At 38.6% G+C, this 13374-nt stretch overlaps 1 long non-coding RNA gene across 1 annotated transcript in view; it reads right to left on the bottom strand.

Annotated features, from left to right (window-relative positions):
• LOC128090870 (uncharacterized) overlaps positions 1-12916 on the bottom strand; it is a 64429-nt gene extending 51513 nt beyond the window's left edge. Inside the window, exon 1 of the long non-coding RNA XR_008211127.1 lies at positions 12804-12916. This is a non-coding gene — a long non-coding RNA (uncharacterized LOC128090870). The remainder of the gene's footprint in view (positions 1-12803) is intronic.
• Between the last annotated feature and the right edge of the window lie 458 nt (positions 12917-13374).

The raw sequence follows: 13374 nt of genomic DNA on the forward strand, positions 1-13374 counted from the left end.
TTTTTGTCCTCTGGCTGCAAAGCTGTCAGCTTTGCATCTCACCACCTAGACAAAAATTACTATATGATCATCTGCAACAAATATTTCATCAGTTTTTGAAATAAATTTTTAAAATAAGAGAAATGTTGATTAAAAAAAATATATTATTTTGTCTCGAAGTATACCATGTCATTTTAGGATCCTATTGTAAACAGCTTGTTAACTTCATGAATAATTGTACAAATCTGAATAAATTTGAGAGGAAGAACCAGGTGTTGGTGATCATGGGTGGCATCCAACTGGACTACACTTCTATGTGCATGGCCCAGCCTCATGTGGGAAGAGCATGGGAATAGGAAAGTGCTGGCAGTGGAGAAGACTGAGGTACCGAAAAACTGCTCTAGTTTTTTAGTAACAGTCACTCTTTTCTGGACTGCCTTAAGAGCAGTGTTGCCAACAGCTCAAGGTCATCATTCTGTTCCCCTCTGTTTGGCCCCTGTGAAACTACAACCAAAGACTATGTTCAGCTCTGGTCTCCCTAGCAGAAGAGAGACCTGGACATACCAGAGAGAGTGAATGACAGCCAAGCTGGAGGAAATACTGGGACGTCTCCCTTAATGAGAGTTAGCTGAGACTCTTCTTCTTGACAAAGACAAGCACTGGGAGAACTGTGTCAATGCCAGTAAATCATGGGAAAACTTGAAATTGATGGTAGAAGTTCCCTTCCAATCCGAGTTATTCTGTGATAGTTTCAGAATGGATTGTCAAATCCAAAAGATGGAAGCACCTATAAAGTATCTTAATTTGAAGAGGAGAAACAGATCTGTAAATCTCTTCTAAAAAATATCCTTATCAGAAATCAAGTTGCAGAACTCAGTAAATGGAAAGAGGGAAAACACATTATCTCCAGTTGAAAGCAAGGGACAGCAATTCCTGAAAGCACAGAGTAGGGATCATTAGGATGAAACAACCTGATACAACAATCTAGGTTCCCATTACAGCTAGAGTAGATCTAGTAAGAATAGTTGAAATTATGTTTCCCTTTTCCTGACTGAAAGAGGGGGGAAATCTCCTATCATTGTGGTTCTTCAGAACTCCCATAGAAATTCTGACCTTCTGGCTTCACATTTTTCTATATTGTTCCTCCTTTAGACAAAATGATTAAAGAGCATCATCCTCCTGTACTTTAGAAATGAACAGAACCTAACCTGATGTTTAATTCACTGTCAAGAAATTGAATTTGGGTCTCATACTTTCTCATGAAGTGCTCAATCTCAAAGTATATAGAACAGCACAAGGAAGCTCCTCTTGGGAGGTGGTATAAAAAGGCTGGAACCTGCTCAAAAGGATTCACCAAGACTTTGCAAAGATGGTGCTACCTAATAACTCTGACTATGACAAATTAAACAGGTGAGAAATCTAAGTTCAATGCTGTTAGTAGAGCCAGGTGTTTTCCTGTTGAGTATGAAGTATTTTAGTTCAATGTTTGGAGCCTATGAACTAATGCTGCCAAACATTTAAGCAGAATCTGACTTTTCCATCTTTCAGACATTCTGAAACAGAGTAGACAGGCACGCATGGATTTAATGTTATACAGTTGTGTTGCACTGAGTCTTGCTATCACTTCTTTGTAGTCTTTTAAGTCTATTTACTTGGGACATCTTGTCAGCAGATTATAAGTGAGATTATTGTCCTTTGTCTGGTCATGATGCTCTTGAGAAGGAAGAAAGCTACTGTACTGCAGAGGAAAACTGAGTTGTGATGACACTTGTAAGGTGCTTGATAATATAGAGTCTACGTTCCTAGAGTAAGTTTTTCAAATGCTGACTCTTGCTGCAAACAGGAACATAGAGGAGATATCTAGGCAGTCATTCAAGATGCTGTCTCAGACTTTTGAAGGAAGATATTTGGCCCTTGTTCAACCACTGTCTGCTGTTTATACATCAAAATAGCAAGAAATGTTAAGTATATGGACAATATTGAGCTTAATTCTGAGCTGCAGAGATACAAAAGGTCAAATGAAAGTGTTCTTAATTCAAACAAAAAGAATATTAACTTTGTTTCTAGGAAAAAAATCACCCTTTTGAGGATTTTTTAAGATTTTTTTTTTCCACTTGGCAGAAATGCGTATAAACTTCGACATGTTTGTTTTCAAACTTTAAATAAAAAATTAAAAATAAAAAAAAAAGAGAAGAAAAAAAGGAAAAAAAATAGGACCATTTTTTTTTTTTTTAAATATCATTTCTCTAAAAACTTTTTTTGTACAAAATTCCATATAAAATGTTGACCTATGGTATTCATTAACCTCTCTTCCACAGCACTTGCAAGCACTATTTTTGAAAAATAACACCCATCTGTTGGTACCACATGCCAATCACAGTTATTTGTTAAAAATATTTTCCGAGGGGAGTACTTTGAGAAAATATGTCTGAGTATGACTAATTGACTTTTAAACAACTGCTAAATATTAAGAGTTTTAAAATCGAAGGTATTATGTAGGCTTATTACCCTTGTCATTTTTATCTCCCTTTAAAACTAAATTTTATTTAGGAAGTGGAAGTAATTGAATGGGGGATCAATTTGGTTCACGCTCACTCCCCGCATTCATTTCATACAATTAACACTGTTTTAAAGGCTGTATGTGTGTGCACAGTGTAGTGTCTTTTCCTCTGCACTATGCAATTTGCTGAGAAGTGGAAGCTTGAGGGATTAAGGCTACAACTGCTGAATACTTCTGAGTGAATGGCATGACACACTGCAGACTCAACTTTCATAGTAGGTAGCATCTTTGCAGGACTAATTTAGTCATGGAACCTGTTGGCTTTTTTTGTGGTTAAGAGATATTAGCAGTCTTGCTAGTCAATGTGCCAAGTGTCAAGTATCCTGTGAAAGAAAGAAACAATTATAATGAAGAAATAATGGATAAAAGAAAGTCTGCTCACTGAAATTTTTACAGTACGAAGATAGTCTGAGCTAGTATGTATACAAAATGATTTGATTTGGCTGTTAATTTATGAATTAAATATTTCAAATAGAAACATATTAATAGAAAAGCTCTTTAATATCTGTAGCCTCATAACACTTGTAATATATGCAATGCGTGTCCAACCCCCCAAAAGTAGGCACCTGCTCCCTAATCTATTGTTTTAAACACTTGTTCTCTGACAGAACATCTCTGTTATTCATGCTAGCTCTCTTTAACTGCTTCCCTGAAGTATTTGGGCCTACCTGGATTTATTTTCACTGCCTGACACTTCCACAAATAATTGTTTCTGTATGTGAAAATTTTTCACATTAATATCCCTCACCTCAGGGTTCTCAAATCTCAGATGGTTATTTCAATAAAAACAAGTACTCACCAATTAGAAACACAACAATAAAGACAGAAAGCTTGCTCATCTGGGATTAGCAAAGACTTTCCATCTTCTGTATGTCATACATTATCTTAGGGACAGCTCTAGATATTCCTTCCTTACAGATAAAAAAAAAAAAAAGAAAAAGGTGAAAATAAGAAAAATAAGCAGCTATTTGCAACTGTAAATATACACATGAACTTCCCAAAACAATTACTGGTCTTAGCTAAGAACATTACAAAATACACAGGACATTCCATTGTCAGCATGTCTTCCTGGTCAAATAAAAGCATTCTCATTTCTCCTGATGCTTTGTTGTTTCACAGTGGTTTTAAATGGAGAGAATTCTGCTATGCTCAGTAGCCATCTATTACTGCATTGCATCAGAGTAAGGACCAGTAAATGTATATATTTAATCCTCTTCTGTTTTGCTGTGATGAAATGGACTTCAAAGTTGTAATTCTGTCAGATTTCCTTAATTTTCCTAGTAGTGACTAAAGTGAGTTTTTAAGCTTACCTACACAGAGAGTTTCAATAACATTAATCACAATTAAAGATGTATTTGAAAATACATTTGAAAATTTGACAAATAGGGAATTTTATCTCACAAGTTATAATTAGATGAGTGAGTGTTCAACTACTTATTGCGGTATACATATCTGTTAGGATCTACTAAAAACATGATACCTTGCTTTGAGCAACTTGAACTCGTGGAATTGGATTGGAATTACCCCCTTGGAACTCCTTGGGTTCCTTGGAACCCAAACCATTCTATATTCCTGTGCTCAAGGAATCAGTCCAGGATGCTTTCAATAAGAGAGAAGATGAGGAACATCTGTTTTCCAGCCTCTCACCATATTTCCAGGATCCTTCTTTAGGATATGTGGTTTTGGTCATACCTTCCAGGAGATGACAGTGTGTGCTTGTATTTTTGATACATTATAGGCAATCTGATATTTGCTAGTTAAAGAGAAAATTAATTAAATAAATAAATAGAAAAATAAAGGGAGAGATATCTTTTATAATTCAAACATTTTCTTCCCAAGAGCCTCTTGAGCTTCTAATTTGCCTTGTAGCATTTCAGCATTATATTATGGAAAAGTTTCCATTTTCTTGATCCAGGAACACAAATGAAGGTTAAAATTCACCTATTCCTATTTCCTAATACTTTTACACATAAATTCTAATCTAATCCATTCTTCATAGTCAGTTATTCCTCTTTATAGGATTCAGATGAGCTTTCCACTTTCTCATCCTCCATCATTCACCTTACATCACTTCTTTTAAACTGAGACAAACTGGAAAAAGTATTTGAGAGAGAGGGGAAGGATTGCTATTGACAGGACGGATTTAATTTCATTTTTAAATAATATCCAAAATGCTCTTTCTGTGAGTTGCCATAATACTCTTCCATTGACTGTCCTGCTACATGTTTATCAGGGGTTACCTTCTTGTCTAATCATAACTTTATTAAGTGGTTTCAGTATATGTGAGATAAGTACTTTATCCAGTTCCTCTTGTCTACATTTATAGTTGGGAGCAGCAGCTGACTCTCTCTAAGGTTAGCAGCATAATGGTCAGTGCTAGATGAAATTCAGTTCCACAAATCTCTGTTATGAGAAAGTCAGAATGTTCAAAAGGAAACTGAACTGTGAAAGAATCAGGCAGACATGAGCTCATATTAATAGGAAGAACCTTGTTTTCTGCACGTGATTATTTCACATGCAGAACATAGAAACAAAAAAAGTGCACAATGTTTATTTATACCTTCAATCTTACATTGCTAGCAGCAGCAAGAGAAAATAAAATCATTAATAGAGGAAGAGGAACTATCAAAACACTCTATCATCAGGTGATTATGATAACATAGCAAGCTGTTTCAGAACCACTAGAATAATCACAGAAATCTGATAAAAATGTTAAAACTAAGCCCTCGGATGCGGACTCAATCACTATGGAGCAGCCTTTTCAGGCTTTTGCAATCATTAGAAATGCTCTCTTCCACAGCAGCTTTCGTGTGACATGTGGTTTCAGATAGTGTGGTTTATATGAAGGTAAAATATGTAATTAGTCATATTGATTGTTCCACATGATTCTGCATTTCTCTGCTACATTTCTCTTGTATCTTTGCATCCTATAAAGAAAGTTCAAGAACAAAATATTTTCTTTGACAATAAGAAAAATTTGTTTTGTAGAATTATTGAATCTTGTGAATCAGGTAAACAGGGAAAAGGAAATAATGTCCTAAGGCAGACACACCAGTGTGACACTGAGAAAAAATTTTAACAATGTATGAAGGACACTGGTCAGTGGCCAGGCTTCCATGTTTCTTTTTTTTACCACAAATCCTGCTATACTTCCTGTGTTCTTTCTCCTCTCCTTTCACTGTTTGAAGTACATGAACAGATCATAGAAACAGAGAATGGTTTGGGTTGGAAAGGACACTTAAGATCACCTAGTTCCAACCTCTTGCTATAGGCAGGGACATCTCCCTCTAGACCAGGTTGCTCACAGTCCCATCCAGCCTGGCCTTCAATTCTTCCAGGGAGGGGGCATCCTCAGCCTCACTGGCATGGCACACTTCTGTCTCAAGCTCCTTGATAGGAATGGCAGATTTTTTTCAGCTTTTCCTAAATTCATCCCTTGAATATAGGTGAAAGTATTTACCACAGGCCTCCTCTTATACGTAGGCTCTCATTGTGGAACTTATTAAAAAACATAATTTTGAATTCACAGTTCGACTGACCAGTACGTCTGGTTCACATGATAAGTCCAATTCCCCTCATGCAATTCCTTGTCATCCCTATGCACTTTTTTTTTTTTTTTTTTTTTTTTTTTGAGAAAGCATTTAGTTTTTTGTTTCTGTTTTCACGGACTGTGCTGTTTGTCTCACAGCACCCTACCCAGCTGTTTGAGCTGGTAAAATTATATAGCCATATAGAGTGGCCTGGGGCTGCATGTTAGACGCCCCATTCCTGGAGACATACAAGGTTAGGATGGAAGAGGCTCTAAGCAACCTGATCTAGCTGTAGGTGTCCTTTGCTATGGGCTATGTAGCTATATATAAAAAGTGTACACATATATATATAGCTTGCACACCCTTGCACTGATATGTATGTTTGTACAGTCCTGTCTCTGTATTTTTTATGCATAAAAAGAGAAATATAGCAAGTGTATATACATGTGCATACCTATACATTCTTTTTCACTTTCAATTCACTTGGTTTTCACTCTGGGTTTCAACCCAGAACATAGGACACTGAGGGAACATGTCATGGTGGTCTACAGCTCCTCACAGGGAGTGGAGGGGCAGCACTGAGTTCTGCACTCTGGAGACAGTAACTGGTAGGTGATTTTATTTATTTATTGCAACCCATGATCTTTCTCATCCTGTTTTTTTTCCACCTGACCTGTTGAGGAGGAGATCAGCTAGGGAAAGGAAGCAACTATTAGCCAAGGCAAACTCCAATACCTGGGGTTAGTTACCAGCACCCCGTTCAACTGCCTTACTGTGTGGAGAGGGTAAAACACAATAATGAAATCTCCCACCACAGAGACACGAGAAGACAGCTTTTTTTTAGCCACTTTACCAACACTTTTCGTTAGCAGAGGCTCTAAGGGAATACGTACCCTCAGGCTGATCTGTGACAATACAGATAGCAGATGAAGTGATTTAGTGCTTCCTAGCTAGATGCTCTTTCCTTTTCTCCTCTGTGGCCCAGTGCATCCAATGGTTCTTTCCTTTGTGAAAGCACACGTCAGTGTGACCTCTATGGGCATGAAGCCTTTTAGTTATCCATATAATAAGTACAGTAGAAAAATGTACAGCTTTCCCTGATTCTGTTAGAGACTGAACAAGCCCAGTGTGATGAAGAAGCTGAAAATTAAATTTATTCAGAGGACTGAAGAGACCATCATGTGGCAGACTCAAGTGGTAAGGTCACTGTGACTGAAACAAAACTACAACTTAGCTTCTCATACAGAAAATATGCAAACTGATAAATAAAGCTGAGAAGAATTTTCACCACGTTCTGTGGTGCTGAGGACATTTACCACAGCAGACTCATGTTCACATTATAGAAGTCTGATTTTACTCAAAACTGTGAGGCCCTATTTTAAGTGTCTAGTTAGAATAGTTTGTCATCTTTACTAACTCACAGAATGTCTTCAGACATTACTCGATAAAGTGATAGTTGACTCAAGCCATTAACCCAATCATTTTTAATTTATTAGCATGGACACAGTCATATCTATTCACTGCAACTATTTTTTCAGAACCTCCTTCCAAAAAGACTGTTTGATTTACAGTCAGTAACAGTAGAATTCAGGTCCAGATCAAGATATGTATTACGCAAGCATAGAAACATAGGCAGTTGCCAAATTAAAGTTTTGTAGAACCATGCAAAATGTGATAGCAAATCTCCATGAGATAGTTAGACATTTGGTGGTACTTCTGTACTTCTGTAGTTGTTTCTGGATTGAAGGAATATAACTGCTACTAAACCTGAGTTGAACAGAACACTTGTTTGTGCTATTAAATTCATTCAGCCTCAAATATCTGAGCGGACATATCCAAACAGTATAACTGGAAATGGTTCCAAGCTTGGAGTAAGACCTAAAACATACAGGCTGGCTCAGATTTAAAAAAAAAAAAATAAAAAATTAAAAATTCCAAGGTTCATCACAGTTTCACTGAAGACAGAATGAAGTTTCACAACCCATAAATGTTCCTTGAAGCTATTTAATTAACTAGCATAGACCTAGCTGAAGAGCTTTATAATAAAGCCACGTCAATAGCTTGCTGTACTAGAAAGGGATTGTTTTCTTGAAGTCCCAATTTGTGCTAATGGTGGTACAACTTGCCTTGAATTTCATAATTACTAAGAAGACAGAAAAGAATGTGATTTCAGAAAATTTTCCTAGGCACTTCTCCACACCTTTAAGAACTTGAATAAAATTGGAAATTGAACCTAAGTGCAATCTTTGGAGAGTTAGGCTGCCATGTTCTTGAAAAATCTCTCTCAACTCCCTTCGTTTCATTGACAGTGACATGGGTTATTTCCCACTTGGCTGTCATGCTAATAAAAGTATTGCAGCAAACATGTGCTTCTTTTCTTTGACAAAAAAGCTCCTGCTCAGATATAAACTCTATTTAATCTAGGGCCAGAGCAGGAACACAAGAGTATTTCTCCCCTCAAGCAGAGGTTGCAAATCATCTTGCTTAATAGATGCCTATCAGAAAAGCCTGCAATTCCTCAAGTGTGAATGGAGCTATTAAACCCCAAACCTCATTACACAAATAATGTCAATTTTGATATTTCAAAGTATTTTTAGCAAGGTGATCACAAGAGTGTTGTAAATGATCCGTAAACAGTGGAACAGTATAGGGACAAATTGTAGATTGAGCAATTTATTTTCACAAAAGTTTTCTTCTAAAGGAGAAAGCAATCACCAGGGTTACTTGAGGGCCCAATCTTACAGAAGTGCCTTCTCCTGCATCTTCCCCATTCATTCTGTGACACTGTAAAAATCAAGATGATTAGTCCTGTGAGTAAGGTATCCTAAAGTGGAGGGAATTAGTTACTGTTTTTTTGTTATTTAATCACAAAAACAATAAACAAAAAAGAACTAACTTTATATGCTTCAGGTAATTTCCCCACCTTTCTAACTCATTTCATTTTATTCTGTGTGTTTTTGTATGTGCAGCATATGTATGAGTAATTAAGATATAAAGGAACTAAGCATGAATTTCACATGGTAACTTAAACAGGACTTGTATTTGTAAATGTAAAACAAAAAAAAAATATATTTATTAAAATTGTAGATGTCTTCAGTGTTCTTGATATCCACAAATGCAGAAAGGCTGAGGAAAAGAGCCTGAATTTATTCAACTGTACCATCTGCAGTGCTTTCCATTTACCCCAAAACAAAATAAAATGATCTAAGATTCAGTGGTGGTTGCTATTTTAACTTCTTTTATTAGATTTCAACATGAGTTAAAATCATACACATAACCATTTGGTTTATTTGAATTATGTAGCTAGTATCCAACAGCTAGAGATGACAGCCTTTAAAATCACACTGCCAGCTGAGGTGACAGCACTGGTGACAAAGACTTTAAATGGACTGTGGTTTCACAGCTGTGGTCTTCTCCATAGACTGCAGGCAAATTCTGCTGTGTGCCTGGAGCACCTCCTGCCCTCCTTCTGCACTGACCTTGGTGGTTGCGTGATTGTTTCTCTTCACATTTTCTCTCCTCTTTCCCAAGTGCTGTTTAGCAGGGATTTTTTTTTCCCCCCATTTCTTACACACAACCAACACTGCTAATGGCTCAGTTCTGGTCTTGTCTGTGGGTTCTTTTAGAGATGGATGGAGCTGGCTCTTACCCAACCTGGGAAAGCTGCTGGGTTAGAGGTGCCCCTTAGCAGTTTCACCTCAACCAAAACCTTTTCAAGTAAACCTAACACAAGGTATGTTGTTTTTCTGGTAAACCTGATAGAAGAATATAGAATGCAATGCAGTGCAATAGAATGCAATGGAATGCAATGGAATGCAATAGAATGCAATGGAATGCAATAGAATGCAATGGAATGCAATGGAATAGTTGGGATGGATCTACAAAAATCATCTAATACAACTGCCCGACTAATTCAAGACAAACCAAAAGTTAAAGCATTTTATTGAGGATGTTATCCAAATGGCAGGCGTGAAGTATCAGTCATCTCTCTAGGAAGCCTTTTTGAATGTTTGATCACCTTACAGAGTTCTGTGTGAAATTCTAGTGAATTTCTACCTCTACCAATTGGAGAAAAGGAAGGGAAGTCAGCTGTCTACGTCTTTGTTTCACATACGTCCTGTATTTAAGTGCTTTTGAAGACAGACCACTGCTGTGGAAGACTCCTCAAACCTGTGAAGATCCCTTTGGATGCCACTCTTCTCTAGCATGTCAACTGCACCACCCATAGAATAACAGAATCATTAAGGTTGGAGAAGACTTCTAAGTTACCTCCAATACTGTCCCACTAACCACGTCCCTACACACATCGCTACCATTTCCTTAAACAATTGCAGGGATGGTGATTCCACCACTTCCCTGGGCAGCACATTCCAGGGCCTGACTACTCTTTTTGGAGAAGTCATTTCCAACATCTAACTTGAAATTCCTCTAGCACAACTTCAGTCCATTTCCTCTTGTCCTATTGCTGTTATACAGGAAAAGAGGCCAAACTCCACAACAACCTCCTTTCAGGGAGTGGTTGTGAGCAGTAAGTTTTCCCCAGAACTTCCTTTTCTCTGGACTAAACAATCCGACTTCCCTCAGCCACTCACTCACTAGCTTTGTTACCCTGCTTTGTCCCCTGGAAACAGATTTAAGGATAACACAATAAGCTGATGTTATGCAGTCTCCAATGATTGTCAGTCTGCCTAGATGTGCATTTCTCATTACACGTATGAATAACATGAATAACAAAAAGCATTTTGCTCAAAGGAACCAGAGGCATTATTATCTCATCCTTAAGCTTTTCTTGCTAAGATGATCAAAGCCAAATTCAATATATAAAGGTTTCCCAAAGGTTTCAATATATTGGTTTCCAACCAATATCATTCTGGATTTCATGCTCTTACTCAGTTTTGGACTGCTGATACAAGACTTTCTTTGTGATGAATATAAATTAGAAATATGTTCCAGAAACAAACCCTTTCAACTCTTTTAAAGGGTACATGGTTTTAAGTTGAGGGAGGGAAGATTTATGTTGGACGTCAGGGGGAAGTTCTTTACAGAGAGAGTGATGAGGTGCTGGAACAGGCTGCCCAGAGAGGTTGTGGATGCCCCGTACCTGGAGGTGTCCAAGGACAGATTGGATGGGGCTCTGGGCAGCCTGGTCTAGTATTAAATGTGGAGGTTGGTGGCCCTGCATGTGGCAGGGGGGTTGAAGATTCATGGTCCTTGCAGTCACTTCCAACCCAGACCATTCTGTGATTTCAGTGATTTCACAAACTTGGAAACTCAAAATCATTGCAAGGCTGAGCCAGAAGCATATGTTTTTCTAGATTTTGTAATAGTAGTATCACTTTTGAGGGCTACAAATGTAATGCCTCCTATTTCATTATGTTGGCTCACAACATCAGTGGTGGTTGTCGGTGGTATGGCAGTAGAGGTTGAACTTTCCCTCCAATATTTCGTTAAATTTTGTTGCTATGTGACAGATGGCAGCAGAGGGGCAGTCTGACAAAATGGCATCTGACATGAAAGTGCATATAAAGTAAAGGTGTGAAACTCAAAAATCATCCGTGTGCAAAAAAAATTGCACCCATTGACATTCACTGATGTTTGCTGAATGCTTACAGAGACCAAACAGTGGATGTGAGCACAGTGAGACAGTGAGTGATATGTTTCATCAGTGGTGATGTCAAAGTGAAATACAAGTTACATGTCTGACAGCACAACTGTCACACAGGGAACTGAGTACAGAACTGAATATTGGATTCCATGCATTGTTAACAATGTTGGAATATCACAAAGTTTGCACCAGATGGGTCCCACGAATGCTCACAAAGGAAGAGAAAGATCATATGCAAGTTGTTTTTTTTATCTTTCTTCTTCTGCCAGCACACCATTCCTGGGCTTGGGTAAGAGTCATGTGCAGCACCTACTGAGATGGTCATCTTCTTCAAGACAAGCCCACACAAAAGACCGCTTCCTGGCCATTAATCTGCAACTTATCTCTCTCTCATTGCCCCTGGCCTTGACCATCAGTGTTCTCCAGACAAAGGATTTTGCTACCCTTGCCCAGGACTTGCTTGGACTTGTTCATCTGTGTCCCTAGCAAGCTTTGAGACGATGTAAAAGAATAACCTCTTGTCTCACTCCAATTTATAGGAGGGAGATGAGGTTCTTTAATATCTGTACACCCGGTGTGAGATTAAGAAACAACAGTTCATATGTTGTTGCATCCAGTTTATTACTAAAACCTAATCAGGAAGATGGGGAAGGGAAGGAGTGCGATAGAAAAGATGGAAAAGAAGCAGGAGTTGCGTAAAGCGGGGATAGTCACCAGCAGGATCCAGCAGCGGTCCTGTTGCACGGTGTTTGAAGGTCCCGGGCAGAACGCAGCAGAAGATGGGGAGCAGCAGCGTGGCCGGCACTGGGCAGCAGGCAGGTAGATGAGGAAGTCGAGGAGCCAATTCTTGAAGCAGCAACAGCGGTCAGGCAGCAGGCTCAGGAGAGTTCGACAGTATGCAGGAATCACCTCAATCTTCAGGAATCCCTCTGTTCTTCTTCATGAGGGATCTCTTGTCAGAAAACCCTCCGTTCTTCATGAGGAATCTGTTGTCAGAAACCTCCGTTCTTCATGAGGAATCTGTTGTCAGAAACCTCTGTTCTTCTTCATGAGGAATCTGTTGTCAGAAAACCTATCCTCATGGTTTTCAGTTCCTCTTTTATCCTCCTTGTTCTCCTGCCTACGTGACAAGGATGGGCCTTGAGCAAGAGTCATTGAGTACCCTCTGAGATGGCCATCATCCGGAGATAGGTCCACACAAAGGAGCACTTCACAGCTATTTAGCTGCAGCTCATCTCGCTCTCGTTGCCCCTGGTTGTCCATCTGCATTCCCCCAGACAAAGGATTTCACAATCCTTGCTCGGGACTTGTCTGGACTTGAACAAGTCCATCTGTGTCCCCAGCAAGCTTTGAGACACAGAAGTTAACAGAATAATCTCTCACACCTCTTACAAGTGCTGACATAAGGCTTCCCCATAAAAGAAAAAATTCAAGATGCAGTGCTCAACAGGTAAAGTGATATGCACTATCTTGCAGGATAGGAAAGGAATGATTCCTCTGCATTTCCTGGAATCCAGGTAAATCAAGACCTTGGAGCACATTGCCAATCTTGACTGAATGACTCACTATATAGTCCAGATTTGGACTCACAGCAGCTGTGATCCATACAGTATGTCACCTTCACTGGTGCAGATTTTTACAAGCATGGTATGCAGGCTTTTGTTCATCACTCATGAAAATGCATAGCTATTGGTGTTGAC

Source organism: Tympanuchus pallidicinctus, unplaced genomic scaffold, assembly GCF_026119805.1.
Source record: "Tympanuchus pallidicinctus isolate F22 unplaced genomic scaffold, pur_lepc_1.0 scaffold5, whole genome shotgun sequence".
NCBI lineage: Eukaryota > Metazoa > Chordata > Aves > Galliformes > Phasianidae > Tympanuchus > Tympanuchus pallidicinctus.